The 25,504-nt window shown below is 45.4% G+C and overlaps 1 pseudogene; it reads left to right on the top strand.

Moving 5' to 3' along the window:
• The window catches only part of LOC147086922 (Fc receptor-like protein 5), a 35,767-nt pseudogene extending 10,940 nt beyond the window's left edge, over nt 1-24,827 (top strand).
• Nucleotides 24,828-25,504: the final 677 nt, after the last annotated feature.

A 25,504-nucleotide genomic window follows, 5' to 3' on the forward strand; every position in this document is an offset into this window, starting at 1 on the left:
CGCCTCTGCTGAATCCGCCGGTTTTATGTGCCGCCGGTCGCGCTGCTGCTCTCCCACAGGTCCAAGCTCTCTGACCTCGCCTCTGCTGAACCCGCCGGTTTTATGTGCCGCCGGTCGCGCTGCTGCTCTCCCACAGGTCCAAGCTCTCTGACCTCGCCTCTGCTGAACCCGCCGGTTTTATGTGCCGCCGGTCGCGCTGCTGCTCTCCCACAGGTCCAAGCTCTCTGACCTCGCCTCTGCTGAACCCGACGGTTTTATGTGCCGCCGGTCGCGCTGCTGCTCTCCCACAGGTCCAAGCTCTCTGACCTCGCCTCTGCTGAACCCGACGGTTTTATGTGCCGCCGGTCGCGCTGCTGCTCTCCCACAGGTCCAAGCTCTCTGACCTCGCCTCTGCTGAACCCGACGGTTTTATGTGCCGCCGGTCGCGCTGCTGCTCTCCCACAGGTCCAAGCTCTCTGACCTCGCCTCTGCTGAACCCGACGGTTTTAAGTGCCGCCGGTCGCGCTGCTGCTCTCCCACAGGTCCAAGCTCTCTGACCTCGCCTCTGCTGAATCCGCCGGTTTTATGTGCCGCCGGTCGCGCTGCTGCTCTCCCACAGGTCCAAGCTCTCTGACCTCGCCTCTGCTGAATCCGCCGGTTTTATGTGCCGCTGGTCGCGCTGCTGCTCTCCCACAGGTCCAAGCTCTCTGACCTCGCCTCTGCTGAATCCGCCGGTTTTATGTGCCGCCGGTCGCGCTGCTGCTCTCCCACAGGTCCAAGCTCTCTGACCTCGCCTCTGCTGAATCCGCCGGTTTTAAGTGCCGCCGGTCGCGCTGCTGCTCTCCCACAGGTCCAAGCCCTCTGACCTCACCTCTGCTGAATCCGCCGGTTTTAAGTGCCGCCGGTCGCGCTGCTGCTCTCCCACAGGTCCAAGCTCTCTGACCTCGCCTCTGCTGAATCCGCCGATTAACTGCAGCAAATGTGTAGATTATTGTTCTTGTAAACATGTTAATTAATGATTACTTAAAATGTTATGTACTAATTATCTAAAAGGGGAGGAATTGTAGTGTATGTACCTTTAAGAGCCCCTGTGTACTGTAATACCGGTAGTGCCCACTCAGGTATATAAGCCTGTATAGCATCTTGTATCTTTTAGTTCACCTCCAGACTTTGTTCAGTAAACACCTGTTAAACCAACTCCTGCATTCCGTGTCTCCATTAACACACGGATACAACACACTTGAGGAGCAAAATTGTATGATCAAGCTTTTGCGGGTATTCTATAGGCCTCTAAAAAGCGAGAGCGAGATAGAGGAGCAAATCTGCAGGGAAATCGCAGAGAGGTGCAAGAGCTATAGTGTGGTGATATTGGGGGACCTTAATTAGCCAAATCTCGATTGCGATAATTCTAGGGTAAAGGGAGAGGAGGGGGATGAATATCTGAAATGTGTTCAGGAGAATTTCCTTGACCAGTATGTTCTTGGGCCAACTAGGAAGGAGGTATTGCTGGATTTGGTGCTGGGGATTGAGGTGGACCAGGTAGACCAATGTCTGTTGGAGAACACTTGGAGCGACTAATCATTGAATCATAAAACTTACATTAGCGATGCAGAGCTGCAATGACCAATCTAGAGTGGAACTTTGAATCTGGAATAGGGCTATTTTCAATGGGATGCGAAAGGATCTAGTCAAGGTAACATAGAACCAAAGACTGACAGGAAAAACAGTAATGGAACAATTGGTGATATTTAAGTAGAAGATGTTACAAGTACAGGCCAGGTAAATTCCAACAAGAGGGAAGGGTGAGGGAAGCAAAGCAAGGGTATCATGGATAATGAGGGAGATAGAAAAGATGCCGGAACATAAAAGACGGTGTATGATGCATGTCAGGTGTTTTCTTCACGAGAGAACCGGACAAAAATACATGCAGTTCAGAGGCGAAGTGAAGCTGGAAATAAGATTGGCAAAGAGAGAACTGAGAGTTGAATATCAGTTAACATAAAAAGGAACCCAACCCTTTTTTACCGGCATGTAAATAGTAAGAAGGAAGTAAGAGGCAGGGTGGCGCCTATTATAGACAAAGATGGTGATATGTGCTTAGGGGCGCAGGAAAAGGCTAGAATATTCAATGAGTACTTTTTATTGGCGTTTTATAAGGCGATGGATGCTGACAAAGTATCGACAGCAGTGGAAAAGTTAGAAGCAATGGAAAGAGTGGAATTTGATTGACACAATTTACTAGAATAGCTGGGTATGCATCGAGTGGATAAATTGTCTGGTGCAGATGGATTGCATCCCAGATTGCTAAGGGAATTGGGGGAGTATGTAGCGCAAGGGCTTGCCATAATTTTCCAACCTTCCCTAGATTCGGAGGACGTGCCTGAAGATTGGAAATTGTCAACGTGACACCATTGTTCAAGAAAGGTTGGAAGGACAATCCTAGTAACTACAGGCCGGTCAGTTTAACATCAGTTGTGGGTGACGTTTTAGAAACAATACTCAATGAAAAAATTAAAGGGCACTTGGAAAGGTTTAAGCTAATTAAGGTGAGCCAACGCAGATTTTTAAAATGCAGATCATGTTTGACTATTCTAATTGAATTTCTGATGAAGTAATAGCGCGGATCAATGATGGGAATGCAACGAATGTTGTCTACATGGATTTTAGGAAGTCACTTGACAAAGTATCACATCGAAGGCTGTTTAACAACATTGAGGCTCACGGAAGAGGTGGGTCAGTGGCAGCTTGGATAAGGAATTGGCTTAAGGATAAATAACAGCGAATTGTGGTAAATGGCTGTTTTTCAGACGGGAGGATGGTAGACAGTTGTGATCCTCAAGGGCCAGTGCTGGGGCAACTGCCTTTCTGATATATATATATATAAATGACCTGAATATTGCAATACAAAGTTGAATTTCTCTAAATTTGCTGATTTCACCAAACTTGAGGATGATACTGATCGACTGCAACAGCACATAGAAACTCTAGCAGAATGTGCTGACAAATGGCAGATGGAATTTAATAAAGAGAAGTGTGGTTGTGATGCATTTTGCCGGAAGGTACAGGGAGAGGTGATCTACACTTAATTGTACAGTTTTGAAGAATGTGCTGGTCCGAGGGACCTGAGAGTTAATGTGCATTGGTCCCTGAAGGTGGCAGGACACACTGCGAGAGTGGTGCGCAAAGCACATGGTCTCTAGGGTTTTATAAATAGAGGTACTGAGTGGAAAAGTAGAGATGTTGTGCTGCACCTTTATAAAGCGCTGGTTAGGCCACAACTGGAGTAATGCGTCCTGTTCTAGTCACCACAGTTTTTTGGGGGATGTACAAGGACTCTGGGACACAGATTTGATGTTTTGGCAAGCAATACGTGGGTATGTGATGGAAAGACGTTTTTATGCAGCGAGTGGTGAGGGCCTGGAACTAGCTGCTGACGGATTTGGTGGTAGCGGAGACACTCAGGCCTAGAAATTCAGTAAGGCGCTGCCAGCTTTGCGGCCAGTTACCGCCTAAAGAGGGCTTCTGCGCCAATACAGGAGTTTGCGCTGATATTCAGCGCAGTGGTAATGGCGGCGGTAGCCATTAGCGCTGCGCCGGCACTGATGACGTCATCGGTGTGCGCAGTGCCCCAGTTCTGCCCCGATACCGGCCCGATCCCCATATTTAGTTGCGGCCGCCTCTTCCGCAGCGGCCGCAAACAGCGACCAGAAAACGGGGCCGTACTGTAGCCTTAGTGGGGCGCTTTAAGGTGGAGGTGCGGCTGGCCGCTTTTTTGGCGGCCGCCTGCCCGCACCTCCTTCCCCGGCCTCCTCCACCCCCCCCGCGGCATTGCCAGCTGCTTTCCACGAACCCGGCACTTCTCCGTGCTGCCGGGCTCATTTGCCGGCACTATCCAGCGGTGATCTCCCCGTTGCAGGCACCTCCCCCTTAAGAGAAGGAGGAGGCCTGCAGTACCGCAGCCTGCCGCTCCGCAGCGGGTGGTGCAGCGGCGCCTAGAGCGCTGAAATTCAGTTTCAGCGCCCCAAGCGGGGGCGGGCACACCCTGGAATAGTGCCCGGTTCCAACTTGGGGTGCAAAAACTGAATATCTGACAGTCGCAACTGGCTCCGTGCCCAGCGCTAACTTTTGGGCGCTAGCCAGCTGGCGGGGCCATAGTGAATTTCTAGGCCTCAATGTTTTCTAGGTGAGTGTGGATAGGCACTTGAGGGAACTAAACTTGCAGGGCTAAGGGGATAGAGCAGGGGAATGGGACTGACTAGATTGCTCTACAGACAGCCGGCATAGAATCGATGGGCCGACTGGCCTCCTTCTGCGCCGTTATGACTCTGTGGCCTAGAAATTCAGTGGCCTGCGCCACCAGTTTGCGCCCAAAGAGGGCTTTTGCGCCACTGTGCAAACCTACCGCGATATTTAGCGGTGCGCTAATGGCGGCGTTAGCCAGTAGCGCTGCGCCGCCACCGATGACAGCATCGGTGTGCGCAGCGCCCCGCTATCGCCCCGCTGGCCATGTTTGGTTGCTGCCGCCTCCCCCGCGCCGGCCGCAAACAGCGACCGGTACACGGGGCCTACCTGTGCCGGTAGTGGGGCGAGTTAAGGTGGAGGTGCGGCCGGCCGCTTTTTCGGCGGCCGCCTGCCCGCACCTCCTTCCCCGGCCTCCTACACCTCCCCCCCCCCCCCCCCGCGGCATTGCCGGCTGTTTCCAGAGAGCCCGGCACTTCTCCTTGGTGCCGGGCTCATTTGCCGGCACTCGCGAGCGGGGATCGCGCTGTTGCAGGCACCTCCCCCTTAAGAATGAGAGGAAGGCCTGCAGTACCACAGGCTGCCGTGCCGCAGTGGGTGGCGCTGCGGCACTTTACACGCCGATATTCAGTTTCAGCGTCCCAAGCGGGGCGCCGAAACCCTAGTTTAGCGGCCGGCTTCCACTTGGGGCGCTGAAACTGAATTTCCCGCTGGCGCAAGTGGCTCCGCGCGCAGCGGTAATTCCGGCGCCCAGGCGAGCTGGGCGCCCCTAACTGAATTTCTAGGCCTATGCCTCTATGACTCTGTCTCATTAACCTTCCGCCCCCGCTCTCTTTTTTCTACCACATCCAGTCTCGCTGATTTCCTCCAGTTCCATTGCTCAATGACTCTCGCGCTATCCTTTTCACTTTGATTCTCTTTCACTCCAATTATTGGAATGGGCCTTTGGCGTAGCGGTAGCATCCCCACCGCTAGGCTAGAAGGCGTAAGGTTTCGAACCCCGCTCCAGACAATCCCCGCAAGTGGAGTCGGAGCTCCGGTTCTAAATTCTGCGTTGACATTCCAGCGGGATACTTGCGTGTGTGGGTGGTCCCCCCTCTCGTATCGGTTGTGGGAGCCCGTAAAACTCTCCAGCCATAGGACTATCAACCCTAATGGCTGGTACGAGGATGGTTACGGTCACGGAAGGAGCATTAACGCAGCCAGAAATCCTTCCACCACTTCATACAGTTCCCCAAAGGGAACAGTGTGAAGACACGTACGACGACTCCAATTACTCATATTCACTTTCTATCGTGTCCTCTCTTCATCATGTTTTGCGGTTCCTTTATCACGTTCATTTTTCGAAAACCTCTCTGGATGCTATCTCTTTGTCTCCCTCTCTCACACTGTCTCTGTCCCTATCTCTCCCCCTCTTTTGGTATGTTTTATTTCTATCCAGCACATAACATTGTCTAACAGCGCTGTTCCTTATAACACCGGTAGTTTGAAGTGGAGAGACTGCATAAGGTGGGATTATACCCTTAGAGCAGAAAGCAGTAAGGGGCGAATCAATGGATGTGTTATTATGAGGGGCACCGATAGACTTAAAAAAGTAACTGTTATCAAAAGGAAACATATTTAAGATAATTGGTAAAAGAACTTGGCAGGAAATAAAGATACTTGGTTTACACAGCGTGTTGTTATGATCTGGAATGCACTGCCTAAGGTCGTGGCGGAAACAGATTGAATATTAAATTCCAAATGGAATTGGATAAATGCCTTAAAAAGGGAATACATGCATGGCTGTGGATACAGAGCAACGGGTGAGACAAATTGCAAATCTCTTTCAAAGAGATTTTTGTTGGCCCACTGTTTCAGATGCGAATCCGTTGAGTTTAACGGAGACACCCATCATTTTTAATCGCATTTTCAACTCGGCGAAATATAGCAGAATTTGTGATTGCAAAGTAAGCATTTTCCTTGTTCTGCTTGTATCCCTGAGTCAAATTTCTGGCCCAACATCTGACTTTGGAAAGAGAACCACAGCTGATTTATTTTCTATGGCTCTGATATTAGATTTCCTACATTACAGCTGTGATTCCAATTCAAAAATATTTCATTGGCTGTGAACTGTTATGGGAAATTTTGAATTCCTGAAAGGTGCTAAAATATGAAAGCATATACTGTTTGTTTTAAAAATCGAATCGCGAATTCTTCTTTTGTGGAATCTCTGTCCCCGACGCAAACACTTCCCTCCAGCACTGTGCAATTGAATTATCTACCTTTTACTGTACATGAAAATCCACAGTTCCATCTCTAATTGTACTTTCCATTTCTTATACCACCGATCCACTAACACTTCCTGTCATATCGTTTGAACAACCGACTGGGGTGTATGTAGCAGGAGAGACGGTCAATATTACCTGCACCGTGAATGGAGCTTATCGCGATAAAACCTTCTACTTATATGTAAATGGTCGACAGCTGGTCTCTGGTGAAACCGCTGCAAAGTACAAGATTGTAACAATCCGCATTACCCGTTCTGACCACGGGGGGCGGCTCCAATGCCGATATGAAATGTCCTTGAGCAGTAGGTGGTTATTTTAACAGCTGAGCGAGGCTTTGACGCTGAATATAGTAAGTGAATGACAGTGGACAGCCTTTGTTAATATATCTATTCAATGCACTTGGTATTTTCAACAAGCCATGTTTTATTCACTTCAACAATATTGAACGTTTAATATTGGGAGAGAGAAGTAAAACCGAATGATCTTTGAACTCATTGCTCAAAGCTTTAGAGTATCCCAGTAACAATGGTCCGTGAATTCACCCGACGTGCATCGACTGCCAGCCGTAGCATTACTGAGATATCGCGGGTGAAATTTGTATCAGGCGGTAGAGCAAAACAGGCAAAAAAGACAATCGGAAGCCTGTTTTTCCGATTTTCGTTTCCATTTGTTTATATCCGATCCCATTGGGGGCAGTTTTTATCTCTACTCGCTCAGCAGAAACCTGACCAGTGGCCAGTTAAATTTTATTGGATTTTTCCAGCTCACAGCTCATGGTGAGACTTGGTGGGTAATTATCACCAAATACACCAAGCGGGAAAGAGCTGGTTTCAGGCCGGCCTCCTGTTTTACACTCCGCCAGATTTTACCCTCCATTGACTTTAGTGCAGTGTAAAATCGGGTCGGCTGATCGCTTCACAACCTGTCGGAATTTACTTTCATTTGAATTCGAGGGGAGTAAAATAGTCCGGTGGTGAAAAGCAGGCGAAGGACCTGCACGCGCCCGGCGGGTTCATGGTTTTAACATTAATGTGTTTCCTTGTTATCCTCACTGATCACTCTCACAACCCGTCAATTTCTCTTAACCGTCAGAATAAAGTATTTGTGAGCGGGGAGATGGTCAGAGTTACCTGTGGAGCCCGGTCTCCATATTTGGGGAGCATGTTCTATTTGTACAGAGGAGGCAAAAATGAACCAATCAAAATGGACACAACCAGTTCATGGGAATCCGCGGTCACCTTTGACATCGCGGACCTTGTGCAGACCGGGTCAGAAGGTTACTCCTGTGTGTATAGGGAAACAGTGTTAGAGCGGCCAATTAATTCAGAGCGAAGGGATACATTGGAGGTAACGGTATCATTGCTTGTCTCTCACATAAAGAAAATAAACAAGAATGAAATGTATCTCCTGCGGTATCACAAGACAGGAGAAAACAAGTCCGCTGCCGGTTTTGTTCCCCGCCTGATTTCGTTTACCACTTCAGTGGGCCATATATTCCGATGACTACAGGTGTGTACAAGCTGTGTACACACCCGTAGGGACATCGGAAATGCCGGTTTCACGCACTCAGCATGCATTGAAAACCGGTATTTCCGATCTTCAGGAATGATCTTGACAGTTCGGACGCCTGCCCTCGAGAAGAGCCTCTGCGGGCGGATAGTTCCGCTTTCTGGAGAACCTCCACCCGCTGAAAGCCCTTAGAAATCTTACACCTGGTAAAAGCAGGAGTAAGGCCTGTGTTTACCAGCATAAGAGTGGAAAAAAGTAAAAAAGAAGTTTTCACTCATTTATAATTTTAAAATACTTTTGAAAAAAGGCAGGTTTATTTTTAGCCCCGTAAAAAACTTCAATTATTTTTTTCAAAAAAATTAAACTTTGTTTAAAATGTTTAATTTATTATAATTTCAACTCATTTTAATAACGTGATTTTTAAAAATAATGTTTTACTGTTCATTTGAAATGAGCTCCGTTGATATATTTGACAGGTCTATCTGTCAAGTGTATGAAGGGGGATTCCCTTCTCCTATTGGCTCCCCATGGGCCTCCTGATCCCAGGGACGCTTGCGATCTGAATGCGCCTCTTGCATACCTGGGCCCTGCGCAGTTCGAGTTTGGAGAGGCCCAGTAGCGGAGGTAACGCATCTCGGAAGCCCTGAGTTAACCCGTAGATTATTCCAGATAGGGCTCCTCCGCACGCAGGAAGCCTCCGATCGGAAAATACGGGCCATTAATGTCTGTCAAATCGAATCGAAACCACCTGCTTCAAGGACTGCCTATGACATTTTTTATCCCCTACATATTTGAACTATCAAAGTTTAGTGCCACAATGACAGCAGGGCGCCAGGTATTTAACTCCACTGAATGTAGCGTCAGCCATAAAAGCACTCCAGACTGACTGCCCTTGACACAGTGCAGGTTTTTCTGTCAGAGAACAGAATCTGCATGCTGAGACTCTCAAAATGATTCTGTTATGCAGGATATTTAATCTAATTACATTGTGGGTTTCCATATCTCTCTCTGCATTGCATCTCGGCAGAACTTCACAAACTCGAAACCTGGGCTACATTAGCAGCACTGGGCATTTCAAAGCAACCATTTCCTTATGCAGCTCGTATTCCAGAGTGAAATCTCGGGCCTAAAACCAGACTTTGGACAGAGAACTCGAGATGATTTTGGTTCTTCGGCTCCGCCATTTGATTTCCTACATTAGAACAGCGACTACACTTTAAAAGTAGTACATTGGCTTTAAAGGGCTTTGAGAAGTCCGGAGGTCATGAAAGAGTTATGTAAATGCAACTATTTCTTTGTTTCTTTGTAATCAAATCCCAAACTCCCCTTTTGTAGAATCTCTCTATCTGATGTGAAACGGCGTTTCAACACCGCACAATCATCATTGAGTTCCCAACCTTAGACTTAGCATGAAAATCGGCAGAACCATTTCTCATTGTACTTTCTATTTATTTTTCCACAGATCCGCTAACAACGCCAGTGATATCTCTTCATCAACCGACTGGGGTGTATGTAGTAGGAGAGACGGTCACCGTTACCTGCAGCGTCACCGGAGATTATCAAAAGAAAACCTTCTACTTTTACAAAGATAATGCTTGGCTTTATTCCGAGCAAATCATCACAGAGAACAACATTAGAACATTTGCGGTTACCAGTAAAGACCAAGGAGGGAGATACCAGTGCCGATATAGAACCTCTGTCAATGGAAGTTGGTTAGAATCCCATCGCAGCGAGTCTGTGACGGTCACTGTAGCAGGTGATTGACAGAGACAGAGGATATTTGTTTTTTTAATCACTCTTAGTATTTGTATAAAATCATGCTTTAATCACTGTAACAAAATGAATGGTTTAATGTTAGGAGGGAGGAAGATAACCGAATGGATTTTGATCTTATTGCTTAAATCTAGACAGGATCCCTGTATCACTGGCCGATGGAGTTCAATGTGGGAAAGTGTGAGGGCAGTTACTTTGTACCTTAAGAATAGATCAGTGTATTTTCTAAATGGCGAGAAGTTAGGAGCTGTGGATGAGCAGCGAGATGTACATGTCCGTGGCTGCAGTGTGTACCATCTACAAGGTGCACTGCAGCAACTCGCCAAGGCTTCTTCGGCAGCAACTCTCAATCCCGCGGCCTCCTCCACCTAGAATGACATGGACAACAGGCGCATGGGGACATCATCACCTCCACGTTTCACTCCACGTCACACACCTTCTTGACTTGGGGATATATCGCTGCTCCTTCATCGGCGGTATTTCCTGAGGTCATGAATGGCGCTATGGAAATGCTAGCCTTTCTTTGTTTCTTTGTAATCAAATCCCGAAATCCCCTTTTGTGAAATCTCTGTCTCCGATGTGAAACTGCGCTTCATCACTGCACAATCACCATTGGGTTCCCAATCCTGCACTGCACATGAAATTCCGCAGATACATTTCTCATTCTACTTTCTATTTATTTTACCACAGATCCGCTAACACCGCCAGTGTTATCCCTTGACCAACCAACTGGGGTGTATGTTATAGGAGAGACGGTCACCTTTAGCTGCACCGTGACTGAAGATTATCGTGATAAAACCTTCTACTTTTACAAAGATAATCAATGGCTGTACACCGCACAAATCATCACCAAGGACAACTTTAGAACATTCCTGGTTAGCAGTGAAGGCCAAGGAGGGCAGTACCAGTGCGGATATTTAACCTCCGTCAACAGAAGGTGGTTAGAATCTCATCGCAGCAACTCTGTGATGATTTCTGTAGCAGGTGAGTGAAAGGGAGGTTTTTGTATGTTTTTTCAAGCTTTTGATATTTTTATGAAATCATGCTTTAAACAGTGTAAAAAAATGAATGGTTTCATATTAGGAGAGAGGAAGATAACCGAACTGGTTTTGTTCCTATTGCTCAACTCTAGACAGGATCCCTGTAACACTGAGCTCATTATTCACCCGCTGTGAATCTATTATGGGCAAAGGGTGTTACTGGAGATACGAGGGTGAAAAGCATCACGGGCGGTAGCGCAAAACTGGCGAAAGTGAATCGGTCTCCAATTTCGCACCCGCCCGATTTCTGATTCCATTGTAGGCAATGGGAGCTAAAATCCGGCGATGTGTAAAACAGGCTATCGATGAGCCATCGCCTGTTTTAGGTCAATGTACAAGACGAATTTATGCCCCATTCCATCAGAATTTTGTGAATTTAACACCGATGAAAAACATGAGCTCGCAGCCCGCGGAGGGTGATTTTATCCACATCATCCAGGCGGGAGAGAGGCGGAGAGGGATCGGCCTCCCGTTTCAACTACGCCCAATTATATCCTCCATTGACTGAATGGAGGGTAATATCGTGCTACATTACAATTGCTCCTAAAACAGGAGCTCGCAGCCCGCGGATGGTAAAATTATCCACATCATCCAGGTGGGAGGGAGGCGGATATGGATCGGCCTCCCATTTCAACTATGCCCAATTATACCCTCCATTGTCTTGAATGGACTGTAAAATCGAGCTTGTTTACAATTGCTCCTGTAACTCAGTACTGAGGGAATGCTTTGTTAGGGAGCTGAGAGACTCGGTAATTTGCGATGTGAAAACCAGGCCTTCTGACAGGGGAACTGCAAATTGTCTGTTATCTTCAAACAATCTATGTCCCTGATTTCCAATTTTACTCCCTAAATGTCTGGAACTAAAACAGCGAAATGGTGAATATCAAATGGCTTCATCCGGCGGAGTTTTAACTCCACTGAGTGTATAGTCAGCTCAACAGGCATTGTCAGACTGGCTGGTCTTGTCAGATTACAGATTCTTAGTCAGATAACCGAATCTGCAGAACGAGATTTTCAAAATCATCCTGATATGCGAAATATTTTATCTTAAGTACATTGTAGGTTTCCATGCCTCTAATGGATTGCATTTCGACTGCAAATCGCAAATCCGCGACCTCCATCATCAGAAAGGAAGCTGGCAGTAGTTGCATGGGAACAACATCATCTCCTAGTTCCACTTTCAAATCGCCCACCATCCTGCCATGGAAATATATCTGGTGATCATTCCTCGTCGCTGGGTCAAAGTTCTGGAAGTCGGTATCGAACAGCATTGTGGGAGCACAAGTTGGTTCAAGAAGTTGGCCGACCGCCATCTTCTCAGTGGCAACTGGAGTTGGGAAATGAATGCCGGCCTTGCCAGCGACGCCCACAACCTACAGCCCAGCAAAACTAAACTCCTTTATATGAAATGCAAATCCCCACGGTTTATGGGAGTTGTTCACTGCTATTAATCAGGTTATGGCTCGAATAAGTTTCCTAGAAATGTAAATTTCAAACTAACACCATCCACTTCTTCTCCTGATATCACAGAGGGACATTTCAGTGATGAGACCAGGTTTTGGAACTAGTTCCCCAGGTATATTTCCTGTCCCACTTCTATTTGAAACCATCTTTGTAGAAATTGAATCGCCGATGCAAACACTTGCCCAGAAATTCCGGTCGGGGGCTTCCCGCGGCTGCAAGCCCCCGACATGCACTTACCTAGCGGGCCGGCCGTTGAGCTGTGGGCCCGCGTGGGATTCCGATCCTGGGCCTGCTCCAACTGCCGGCGCGCAGTGCTTGCGTATCCCAGGGGCACAGTTAGTTCGATGCGTCCCCTGGGATCACGTGCGCCAAGGAGAGCCAATGCTAGCAGGGAATGCTTCATTCATAAGTTTGACAGGAAGAGCTGTCAAACCTATAAATACTATAAGCCCCAAAACATCATTAAAACTTCAAATACATTTTTAAAAGAATCAAATTTTTAAAATAACTATAAATTACATGAAATAACTATTTTAAACAATCATTTAAATTTTTGAAAACATTATTACATTTTCTAACGGGGCTAAAAATAAACATACCTTTCTTTGAAGTGTTTAAAAATAATAAATCTGTGGAGAAAATGATTTAATGTTAATTAATTCACCACTTACCTTGTTAAAAGTAGGCCTTGAGCCTGCTTTTTAAAAGTGTAACTGCTGAAGACTTACCCTCCCAGAGAAACCTGGAAAAAAAATCGTAAGTTTGATGCGCACACGCTCCCTCTCCAGCGCATGCGTTGGACCTCTCAACCCCTTCTTTCAGGGGAACGGAAGTGCCGGTTTCCCACGCATGCTCAGTGCATGCACGAAACCAGCACTTCTGTTGGGCCTACACGTGAGTACCCCATGCGTACTCACCCGTGGAGACCCGAATTTCTGGGCCATTTACTTTTAACTCGTCACAATCGTTATTGAGTTACCAAACTTTCATGGCACAAGAAAATGCAGAACCCCATTTCTGTTGTTCTTTCCATTTATTTTACCACAGATCGGCTCACCCCGCCAGGGATATCACTTGATCAACTGACTGGAGTATACACAAAGGGAGAGACAGCAACCATTGCCTGCACAGTGAACAGAGAGTATCGCGGTCAAATTTACTTTTACACAGGTACTCAACGTCTGAACACTCCTCAAATCGTCACAAAGGACAATCTTGGAACATTCCTGATTACCGGCACAAACCAAGGAGGGCGGTACCAATGCCTACATAGAATCTCCGTCAATAGCAGGTGGTTATGGTCCCCGATCAGTGACGCAGTGGTGGTCACTAAAGCAGGTCAGTGAAGAGGAATACAGACTGTTAATATTTCTATTCAACGATATTGGTATTTTACCAATAAATCTAACTAGTTTCAATGATCAGTGTTTATATATCACACGGAGGCTCATGGCGGTCAGCCCCTTACAGTGCCTTTGAACAATGGGTAAAGAGTCGGCATTTACGATTGTGGAAAGGGAGCATTATTGCCTTTATTTTAATTCATTTATGGGATCTGGGCGTCGCTGGCAAGGCCAGCATTTATTGTCCATCCCGAGTTGCCCATGAGAAGGTGGAGGTGCACCTCATTCTTGAACCGCAGCAGTCCGTGTGGTGAAGGTACGACCACAGTGCTGTTAATGAGGGTGTACCAGGATTTTGAACCAGCAACGATGAAGGATCAGCGATATACTTCTAAGTCAGGATGGTGTGTAACTTGGAGGGGAACTTAGAGGTGGTGGTGTTTCCTTGTCCCTGCTAATCTTGTCCTTCTAGGGGGAAGAGTCCACGGGTTAGGGAGATGCTTCTGAAGAAGCTTTGGCCAGATGCTGCAGTGCATCCTGTAGATGGTACACACTGCAGCCACGGTACGCTGGTGGTGGAGGGATTGAATGCTTAAGGATGTGGATGAAGGGCCAATCAAACGGGCTGCATTGTCCAGGATGGTGTCGAGCTTCTTCTGGGTTGTTGCAGTTGCAGACATCCAGGCAAGTGGAGAGTATTCCATCAGACTCCTTACTTGAGCCTTGTAGATGGTGGAAAGGCTTTGGAGAGTCAAGAGGTCAGACACTTGACTCAGAATACCCAGCCTCTGACCTGCTCTTGCTTCCACTGTATTTATGTGGCTGTCCAGTTAAGTTTCTGTTCAATGGTGACCCCTAGGCTGTTGATGGTGGGGGACTCGGCGATGCAAATGGAGTTGAATGTCAAGGGGAGGTGGTTAGACTGGCGCTTGTTGGAGATAGTCATTGCCTTGATCTACTGTGGCAAGAATGTTACCTGGCACTTAACAGACCAAGCCTGAACGTCGTCCAGGTCATGGAATGATTGACCATGACATGGTTGAATACCATATTCAATTAGAGGGTGAGAAGGTTGGATCTCAAACAAGCGAGCTAAGCTTGAACAAAGGAGCCTATGAAGGTATGAGAGCGGAATTGAGTAGAGTGGATTGGGAAAATAGATTAATGGGTAAGACGATACATGATCAGTGGTGTATATTTAAGGAGTTATTTTACAACTTCCAAAAAATATATATTCCACTGAGAAGAAAAGGGTGTAAAAGAAAAGACAGCCATCCGTGGCTAAGTAAAGAAATTAAGGATAGTATTCGAATAAAAACAAGGGCATATAAGGTAGCCAAATCTAGTGGGAGGATAGAGAATTGGGAAAACTTTAAAAGACAGCAAAAAATAACAAAAAGATTGATTAAGAAAGGGAAGATAGATTATGAAAGTAAATTAGCAAAAAATATAAAAACAGATAGTAAGAGTTTTTATAGTTATATGAAAGGAAAAAGAGTGGCTAAAGTAAATGTTGGTCACTTAGAGGATGAGACCGGGAAATTAATGGTGGGAAACATGGAGGTGGCAAAAACACTGAATGAATATTTTGTATCAGTCTTTACAGTAGAGGACACTAAGAATATCCCAACACTGGACCAACAGGGGGCTATAGGGGGGGAGGAGCTAAACATGATCAAAATCACGAAGGAAGTGGTACTCGGTAAAATAATGGGACTCAAGGCGGATAAATCACCTGGACCTGATGGCTTACATCCTAGGGTCTTGAGGGAAGTGGCGGTAGGGATTGTGGATGCATTGGTAATCATTTTCCAAAACTCCATGGACTCAGCAAAGGTCCCGGCAGACTGGAAAACTGCTAATGTAACACCCTTATTTTAAAAGGGCAGTAGACAGAAGGCTGGAAACTATAGACCGGTTAGCCTAACAGCTGTGGTAGGTAAAATTTTGGAGTCCATTATTAAGGAGACAGTAACAGGATATTTGGATTATCATAATTTAATAGGACAAAGTCAGCATGGTTTTATGAAGGGGAAGTCATGTTTGACAAATTTGCTGGAGTTCTTTGAGGAAGTAACATATAGAGTGGATAAAGGGGAGCCAGTGGACGTAGTGTATTTAGACTTCCAAAAGGCATTTGACAAGGTGCCACACAAAAGATTATTGCTTAAGATAAAAAATCACGGGATTGGGGGTAATATTCTGGCATGGATAGAGGATTGGCTATCTAACAGAAGGCAGAGAGTTGGGATCAATTGTTCATTCTCAGACTGGCAATCAGTAATTAGTGGTGTTCCGCAGGGGTCAGTGCTGGGTCCCCAACTCATTACAATCTATATTAACGATTTGGAGGAGGGGACCGAGTGTAACATATCAAAGTTTGCACATGATACTAAGATGGGAGGGAAAGTACTGAGTGAGGAGGACATAAAAAACCTGCAAGGGGACATAGACAGGCTAAGTAAGTCGGCAGAGTTTTGGCAGATGGAATACAATACTGGAAAGTGTGAGGTTATGCACTTTGGCAGGAAAAATCGTAGAGCAAGTTATTATCTTAATGGCAAGAAACTGGAAAGTACTGAAGTACAAAGGGATCTGGGGGTCCTGGTGCACGAAACTCAAAAGGTTAGTATGCAGGTGCAGCAAGTGATTAAGAAGGCCAATGGAATGTTGGCTTTCATTGCTAGGGTGATAGAATATAAAAATAGGGAGGTATTGCTTCAGTTGTACAAGGTATTGGTGAGACCGCACCTGGAATACTGCATACAGTTTTGGTGTCCATACTTAAGAAAAGACATACTTGCTCTCGAGTCAGTACAAAGAAGGTTCACTCGGTTAATCCCGGGTATGAGGGGATGGACATATGAGGAGAGGTTGAGTAGATTGAGACTCTACTCATTGGAGTTTAGAAGAATGAGAGGCGATCTTATTGAAACAAATAAGATTGTGAAGGGGTTGGATCGGGTGGATGCGGGGAGGATGTTCCCGATGATGGGTGAAACTAGAACTAGGGGGCATAGTCTTAGAATAAGGGGCTGCTTTCAAAATTGAGATGAGGAGGAGCTACTTCACTCAGAGGGTGGCAGATCTATGGAATATGTTGCCCCAAAAAGCTGTAGAAGCTACATCATTACATAAATTTAAAACAGAAATAGACAGTTTCCTAGAAGTAAAGGGAATTAAGGGTTATGGGGAGCGGGCAGGAATTTGGACATGAGTCTAGGTTCGGATCGGACATGGCCCTGTGGGTAGCGGAGCGGGCCCAGGGGCCGTGTAGCCTGATCCTGCACCTATTTCGTGTGTCTAATTCTGTTAGATTCAGGAGATGGTTCTGTGATAGTAGATTGGCGGTTAGGATCAGATCAGCCATGATCTCATTGAATGGCGGAGCAGGCTCGAGGGGCTGATTGGCCTACTCCTGCTTCTATTTCTTATGTTCTTATGTTCTTATGAATGGAACAGAACACTGCAGTCATCATCGAACATCAACATTTCAGACATTATGTTGGAGGGAAGTTCATTGAACAAGCAGCTGAAGATGGTTGGGCAGGGGACACAGCCCTGACGAACTCCTGCAGCGATGTCCTGGGGCTGTGATGATTGAACTTCAATCCCCACAACCATCTTCCATTAAGCTATGTATGACTGTTGCCAGTGGAGTGTTTCCCCCTTATTCCCATTGACTTCAGTATTACTAGGTCTCATTGATGCCAGACTCGGTGAAATGCTGCCTTGATTTCAAGGGCAGTCACACTCACTTCAACTCTGGAATTCAGCTCCTTTATCCATGTTTGGACCAAGGCTGTAATGAGATCGGGAGCCGAGTGGTCTTGGCGGACCCCACACTGGGCATCAGTGAGCGATATATCATATAGTATGACATAGAATTTACCCACAGTAACAGACATAGAAACATAGAATATAGGAGCAGGAGTAGGCCATTCGGCCCCTCGAGCCCGCTCCGACATTCAATGCGATCATGGCTGATCATTCAATTCAGTACCCGGTCCCTGCTTTCTCCCCATATCCCGTGATTCCTTTAGCCTTAAGAAATATATTCAATTCCTTCTTGAACATATTTAATGAATTGGCCTCTACTGCCTCCTGTTGTAGAGAATTCCACAGGTTCGCCACTCTCTGGGTGAAGAAATTCCTCCTCCTTTCTGTCCTAAATGGCCTACCCCTTATCCTTAGAATGTGACCCCTGGTTCTGGACTCACCGACCATCGGGAACTTCCTTCCTGCATCTAGTCTGTCCAGTCCTGTCAGAATTTTATAAATTTCAATGAGATCACCTCTCATTCTTCTAAACTCCAGCGAGTACAAGCCCAATCGACCCAATCTCCCCTCATACATCATTCCTGCCATCCCAGGTATCAGCCTGGTGATTCTTCGTTGAACTCCTTCCATGGCAAGAACATCCTTCCTCAGATAAGGCGACCAAAACTGCACACAATACTCAAGATGTGGTCCCACCAAGGCCCTGTATTACTGCAGCAAGACATCCTTGTTCCTTTACTCAAACCATCTCGCTACAAAGGCCAACATACCATTTGCCTTCTTAACCGCCTGCTGCACCTGCATGCTTACCTTCAGCAGGTGGTGCACAAGGGCACCCAAGTCTCGTTGCACTTCCCCTTCTCCCAATTTATTGCCATTCAGATAATTATCAGCTTTCCTGTTTTTGCCACCAAAGTGGATAACCTCACATTTATCCACGTTATATTGCATCTGCCACGCTTTTGCCCAATCACCCAACCTGTTCAAATCATCCTGGAGTTTCTCGGCATCCTCCTAACAGCACACATGCCCACCCAGCTTTGTGTCATCTGCAAATTTGGAGATATTACATCTAGTTCCCTTGTCTAGATCATTAATATATATTGTGAATAGCTGGGGTCCAAGGACCGATCCCTGCAGTACCCCACTATTCACTACTTGCTACTCAGAAAAAGACCCGTTTATTCCAACAATTCGGCCCAGCTGGTGTAAGCCGGAATTTCAGCTCCACATGAGCCTGCTACCACATTACATCAGCTCATCCTTTCTGCATATTCTTCCATTACCTTCTCCCTCGTGTGTGTAACGAGCGACCCCTTAAATGTAGCCAAACTAGCCGCCTCAACCACTCCAAGTGGTAGCGAGATCCACATTATCGCAACCATCTGGGATGTATTAGTGACTATCTGATATTCATGGCTCCCAGATTAGGATTCCCACAAAAGTGGAAACATTTTCCCTGAGTCTCCCCAATCAAAAACTTTCGTAACCTTGAAGATCTCCATCAGGTCACCCGTCAGCCTTCTATTTTATAGTGAAAAGAACCCCAACCTGTTCAACATTTCCTGATAGTTTTAACCTCTGTGTTCTGGATCATCCTTGTAAATCATAGTTTCACCTTCTCCTGCGTCTCTATATCATTTTTATAATATGGAGTCCAGAACTGTGCACAATACTCCACGTGTGGTCCATAAAATCTTGTGCAGGCTGTGGAGTCTTAATACAGGATCTATGTTCCTGGTTTCCAATTTCCCCCCACATGTCTGACCCATCAGGGTGTATCGATTAATACCACAAACCAATGAGGGCGTTACCAACGCCAATATAGAACCTCCTTCAATAGCAGGTGGTTAGAATTGATGGTCACTTTAGCTGGTGAGTGAAAGGGAGCAGAGATTTTAATATGCATATTCAATGCTCTTGGTATGTAGAGAAAATCAGCCGTATTTCAGTAACATTGTTTAATACTCACAGAGAGTGTCACTGCGCTCAACTCTTGTCTGTAACCAGTAATTCTGAACTCACAGGCTGACACTTTCCTGTCAGCGACACCATTAATCAGAGAATCACAGAGCACAGAAGGAGGCCATTTGGTCCATCCTGCCTGTGCCGGCACTGAAAGAACTGTCCAAATAGTCCATTTGCCTTAGCTTTGAAATCATTCCTAACGTGTGATGCCCCTTATTGGACATAATACTCCAGCTGGAACCTAAGCAGTGACGTATAAATGTTTAGCATAACGTCCTTACTTTTATACTCTGTACCTCTATTCATTGAGCTTTTTAGCAGCCTTCTCAATCATTCCCGCCACCTTCAAAGACTTGTTTACGTAGACGATGTGTCTCTTGCTTACTCCATCCCGTTTAAAATTATACATTGTAGTTTACATTGTCTCTCCTCATTCTTCCTACCAAAATTCTTAAATTCACACTACTCTGTGTTAAATTTAATCTGCAATGATTCACCCATGTTTCAACAGCCTGTGTGTGCCCAGCTCATGTGTTTTACTATCATCCACACTGCTCACTATATTTACCAGTTCTGTAAGAACTGCAAACATTTTAAATTATGCTCCGCATACCCATGACCAGGCCAATAATATTTTCGATCCAAAAAGTAAGTCGTTATTGCATTGTGAATAGATTGTCAATATTTGTTCCATTCGCACTACAGGTCTACCCAAACCAAATCCGTCAATGGATTCCAGTGTTGCTGTGAAGGGTGGAGAAGTCACCTTTAACTATACTATCTCCCAGGACCTTCGTGGCTTCACATTTTACTTATACAGGCACGGAAAAAAGAATTACTCGGTTGTCCAGCCTGCTGCTGCATGGAGCAATTCTGTCACCTTCACCATCAGGAATATAGATCACGTCCAAGGAGGATATTACATCTGTCTGTATAAGGAGAATGTGGAGGGGAAACAGCTAACATCGGCACTGAGTGACCCGGTACAACTAATTGTAAGAGGTCAGTGAGATTCACACAGTCTCTGTGTTTATTTCTTTTCCATTTAGCTGGTTTATGTACCGATTGCAGAAGGAATGAATGAATAAATGAATGATTGAATAACTGAATGAATCAATCAATCACTGAATGAATGAAGGAATGACTAAAACAGTTTTAAAAAAGCAATCGCTCAATGAAACAGCTAATGAATCAAACAAACAGTCACACATGACAACGTTGCCACTACTTTCAGCCACGTCCAACGTTATGATCTGTTACAGGATTGAAAGAATTTCTCTCATCCTGTTGTTGTGATTGTCCCTGTAACACACCGGGCTGTGGTTTGTCCTTTACATTTGATGGTTCTTCCTAATTTGCTTGAGGGCCGTCTATTAACTCGTTGTAAAATGTAAGTGACAGTGAACTGCTGAACCACTGTGTAAAATTCAGACTTACGAGATTTGGGGAAATTGTATATGAATTTAATTTGGTAACTGTTGTTGCAATTCTTCTTGGAATATTTCACCGTAAAATAGGATAAAATTATCCAGTTAACACAGAAAACTTTGATGGAGATGTAACAGCTGTTAAACATGTTTAATATTACCGCCAGGCAAACACAGACTTTGTGTTGTTTCTCGCTCTCGCTGTCTGCACTATATGATCCCTAACTCAGAGCCCTCTAGTGCAAATGCGATTACCTTCAACATTTAACGCTAGCTTCTTCATATGCATGTTTCAATCATATTGACAGCCTAACTCATAGTATCTAAAATGTAATGGTTAACTAAAGCACGGCCTGCCTTGCCTTATAACGATCAGTTTATTTCCATTGCAGAAAGAGAGAGACGGACAAACTCACGCACTCACACGCACACACATACAAACACAGACTCAAAATCACTTAGATACACACACACTCACAATCACACACAGAAAACCACTCAGACACTCACACACACACAAAAACTCACACACGTGCACACTCGCAAACAGACACTCACACACACTCAGACACACATTCAGACTCACACACATGCAAACACAGTATCACTCACAGATATCATCACACAAACACTCACACACACAATCAAAAGCACTCAAACACACTCACCCACAGACACACAATCACACACACAAACAAAGCAGCATTTGACCGAATTTGGCATCGAGGAGCCCGAGTAAAATTGAAGACAACGGGAATCTGGTGGAAAACTCTGCACTGGCTAGATTTATACCTAGCAAAAGTGATGCTGTTTGTGGTGGTTGAAGGTTTATCATCATATTCCCAGGACATCGCTGCCAGAGTTCCTCAGGGCACTGTCCTCGGCCCAACAATCTTCAGCTGCTTCTTTAATGGCCTTTCCTCCATCATAAGGTCAAAAGTGGGGAAGTTCGCTGAGGACTGCACAGTGTTTAGTGTATTTGGTAACTCCTCAGACAATTAGCCAGTCCATGCCCGCAAGAAACAAGACCTAGAGGACATTCAGGCTTGGGCTGATAAGAGGCAGGTAACACTCGCGCCACAGAAGTGCCAGACAATTATAATTTCCAACAAGCGAGCCTCTAACCACCACCCCTTGACATTCAACGGCATTAGCATCGCTGAACTCCCCACCATCAACATCCTGGGGGTCACCCTTAACCAGAATCTTAACTGGACCAGCCACATAAATAATGTGGCAACAAGAGCAGGTCAGAGGCTGGGTATTCTGCGGCGACTGTCGCACATTCTGACTCCCCAATGCCTTTCCAGCATCTACAAAGCACAAGTCAAGAGTGTGATGGAACACTATTCAATTGCCTGCATTAGTGCAGTTCTAACAGCAATCAAAAAGTTCGACACCATCCAAGGCAAAGCAGCCCGCTTTATTGGCACCTCATCCACCACCTCAATTATTCACGCCATCCACCACTGGCGCACAGTGGCTGCAGTGTGTACAATCTGCAAGATGCACTGAAACAACTCAGCAGGGCTTCATCAGAAGCAGCTCCCAAACCCGCGAACTCTAACACCTAGAAGGACAGGGGCAGCAGGCGCATGGGAACACCACCAATTCCAGTTCCTCTCCAAGCCACACACAATTCTGACTTGCAATTTTATCGCCATTCCTTCATCATCGCTGGATCAAAATCCTGGAACTCCCTCCGTAACAGCACTGTGGGACTACCATCACTAATCGAACTGCAGTGGTTAAAGAAGGCGGCTCACCACCACCTTCTCTGGGGCATCTAGGGATGGGCAATAAGTGTTGGCCTTGCCAGAACGTCAACATTCCATGAACGAAAAAACACTCACGCACACAAACACACATACTCACACACTCAAACACATACACTCACAAACTCACACACTCACACACACACACTCTCACACATGCACACACACACACTCACACACACACACACTCACACACACACACTCATAAACACACACACATACACATATACTCACAAACACACACACTCACACACATACACACAGACTCACTCATACACACAAACACTCAAACACACTCACACACTCACACATTCACACACACACACACTCACACACACACTCACACACACACCCATACACTCAAACACATACACACAGACTCACACTCACACACACACTCATATACTCACAAACACACACACTCACACAAACACTCACACACATACACACAGACTCACCCTCAAACACACACTCACACACACACTCACACACATACACACACACACTCTCACACACACACACTCACACATTCAGACACATAAACACACACATGCACACACACTCATACATACACACACACACTCTCTCACACAAACACACTCACAAACTCAACCACACACACACATAAACACACACACACACATATACTCTCAAACACACATACTCACACACACACTCACACACATACATACAGACTCACACTCACACAGACACTCACACACATATACACGCAAACTCTCCCTCACACACACACTCACACTGACACACCCACACACACATTCACACACACACACGCTCACACACACACACACATACAGAGAGACTCACACTCACACACACTCACCCACATAAGCACACACACACTCATATACTCACAAACACACACACTCACACACATACACACAAACTCACACACACACACACACACTCACACACATACACACACACCCATACATACACACACACTCTCATACACACACATATGCTCATTGGCACTGACACACACTCACTCACAATATTCCGCTCTATCCATACTGTATTCCGCTTGAGATTCCCTTTTATCAGGTGTAGTAGTGAAGTTCAATAAACCCGCAGTTTTGAGAATCTAGCTTACCTCATCCCCTGATTACACTGCACCCTGATGGGTGCCACTGATGATATTCTGCTGCAAATATCCGCCAACCATGTTCGAAAGTCTGTCACTCTGTACATGGACATGTATTTAAATATTAACAATTCGTTAAAACAAACAATTAACGAGTGAATCGAGTTTAAAGGCCAGCGGCTGTTGCCGGTAGAAATCTGCAGATTCCAATAATTCATATATCGGCAGTGACAACAACAACAAAAATTTGTATTGGTATAGCGCCTTTAACTATATAAAACGTCCCAAGACGCGTCACAGGAGCAATTATCAAAAAATGATACCCAGCCCTATAGGGAAAAATTAGGGCAGATGACCAGATGCTTGGTCAAAGAGGTGGGTTTTAAAGAGCGTCGTAAAATGAGGAAACAGATGTAGAAATTCTGGAGGTTTAGGGAGGGAATGCCAATACTTAGGGCCCAGGCAACTGAAGGCACTGTCGCCAACGGGGCAGCGAATAAAATCGGGGATGTGAAAGATGTCAGAATTGGAGGAGCGCAGAGAACTCGCAGGTTTGTAGGGCTGGAGGAGTTTATACAGATAGAGAGTGGTCGAGGCCCATGGAAGGACTTGAAAACAAGAACGAGCCTTTTAACATCACGGCGTTGTTTGAACGGGAACAAATGGAAATCAGCTACCACAGGCATGAACGGGGATAGTGCGAGTTAGGATACGGGCAGCAGAGATTTGGATGAGCTCGAGTTTATTCAGGGTAAAACACACAGTGAAATGAAGAATGGATTAAAGTCATCCCAGAGTGAGACTGTCTCTGATAATTAATGCTGAATGAGGATATCACGATGGTTCCGTACTTGCCAGGCGAATGTTAGATATGATTACAGAGTGACTCTGTATTTGTGTCCTCAGTGGAAACGGGAGAATTACCCATTGACATTTTCTCTTTCTGTCATCTTCTAGGATCTTACTTAACATCTTATTCAATCACAATTCGTTTGTGTCTCGCTGCATTTATCCTATTTGGGACTCTGATTATCCTGGGAGAAGAGTGCAAACCGATAAAGGCAAACAAACATCGTGACGGTACATTTGAAGAATATTGATTCCCTGCAATATTTCATGTTGTAATAAAGTCAGAAAGGAAGAGATTTTGATTTTCACATTGCGCTGTAAATAAGTATTAATGTCCGCATTATTAAATGTCGACATTACAATAAAAGTTAGTACCAATGCTGAAAATCAAGGGCCTTACAATGTTCCTCTTACGCACAAAATGTGCAAATTACTTCCTCACTCTTTGACAGTGCATGAGACATGGCGATAAAGACAACAAGGAGGTGACGGTTGCCGGGAACCTATCAAAAAGTGGCGGAATTGTAAATAACTAGCGAATTGAATGCATTTAGATTCGACATTTGCAAATTCCTCTCAATTGTTTGCACCGATTATATCTGAAACAAGATATGCATCAGTTTATTGATATTTACCCAGTTGTAATTGCCAGTTGCGACAGAAATCTGAGAGTTACAATTCAGACCCGTTGCCAAAAATTAGAATGTTACAACTATTTGCAAAATTATGCTCAAGTAATTTCAACCCTTTTAAAAATCTGGAACTCCAGTCACTCAAAAAGCACCGTTTAAAAGTTAATAATCACTTCACCACGCAAAAACTGTCAACACAGACAAATTCATTGTTAGGATTACCATCAGCCCATTCTCCCAATACAAAGACTTGTCTAAAATTCTACCATTAACTACAACCAATGGAGTTAATCCATTATAATCCAATTAATTACTAAGTGACTCTGGTAGTAGTAGCAAGGAGAACATACT

This window comes from Somniosus microcephalus, unplaced genomic scaffold (genome assembly GCF_052327205.1).
Source record: "Somniosus microcephalus isolate GS21.2 unplaced genomic scaffold, FLI_Smic_1.0 unresolved_chr6, whole genome shotgun sequence".
Lineage (NCBI taxonomy): Eukaryota > Metazoa > Chordata > Chondrichthyes > Squaliformes > Somniosidae > Somniosus > Somniosus microcephalus.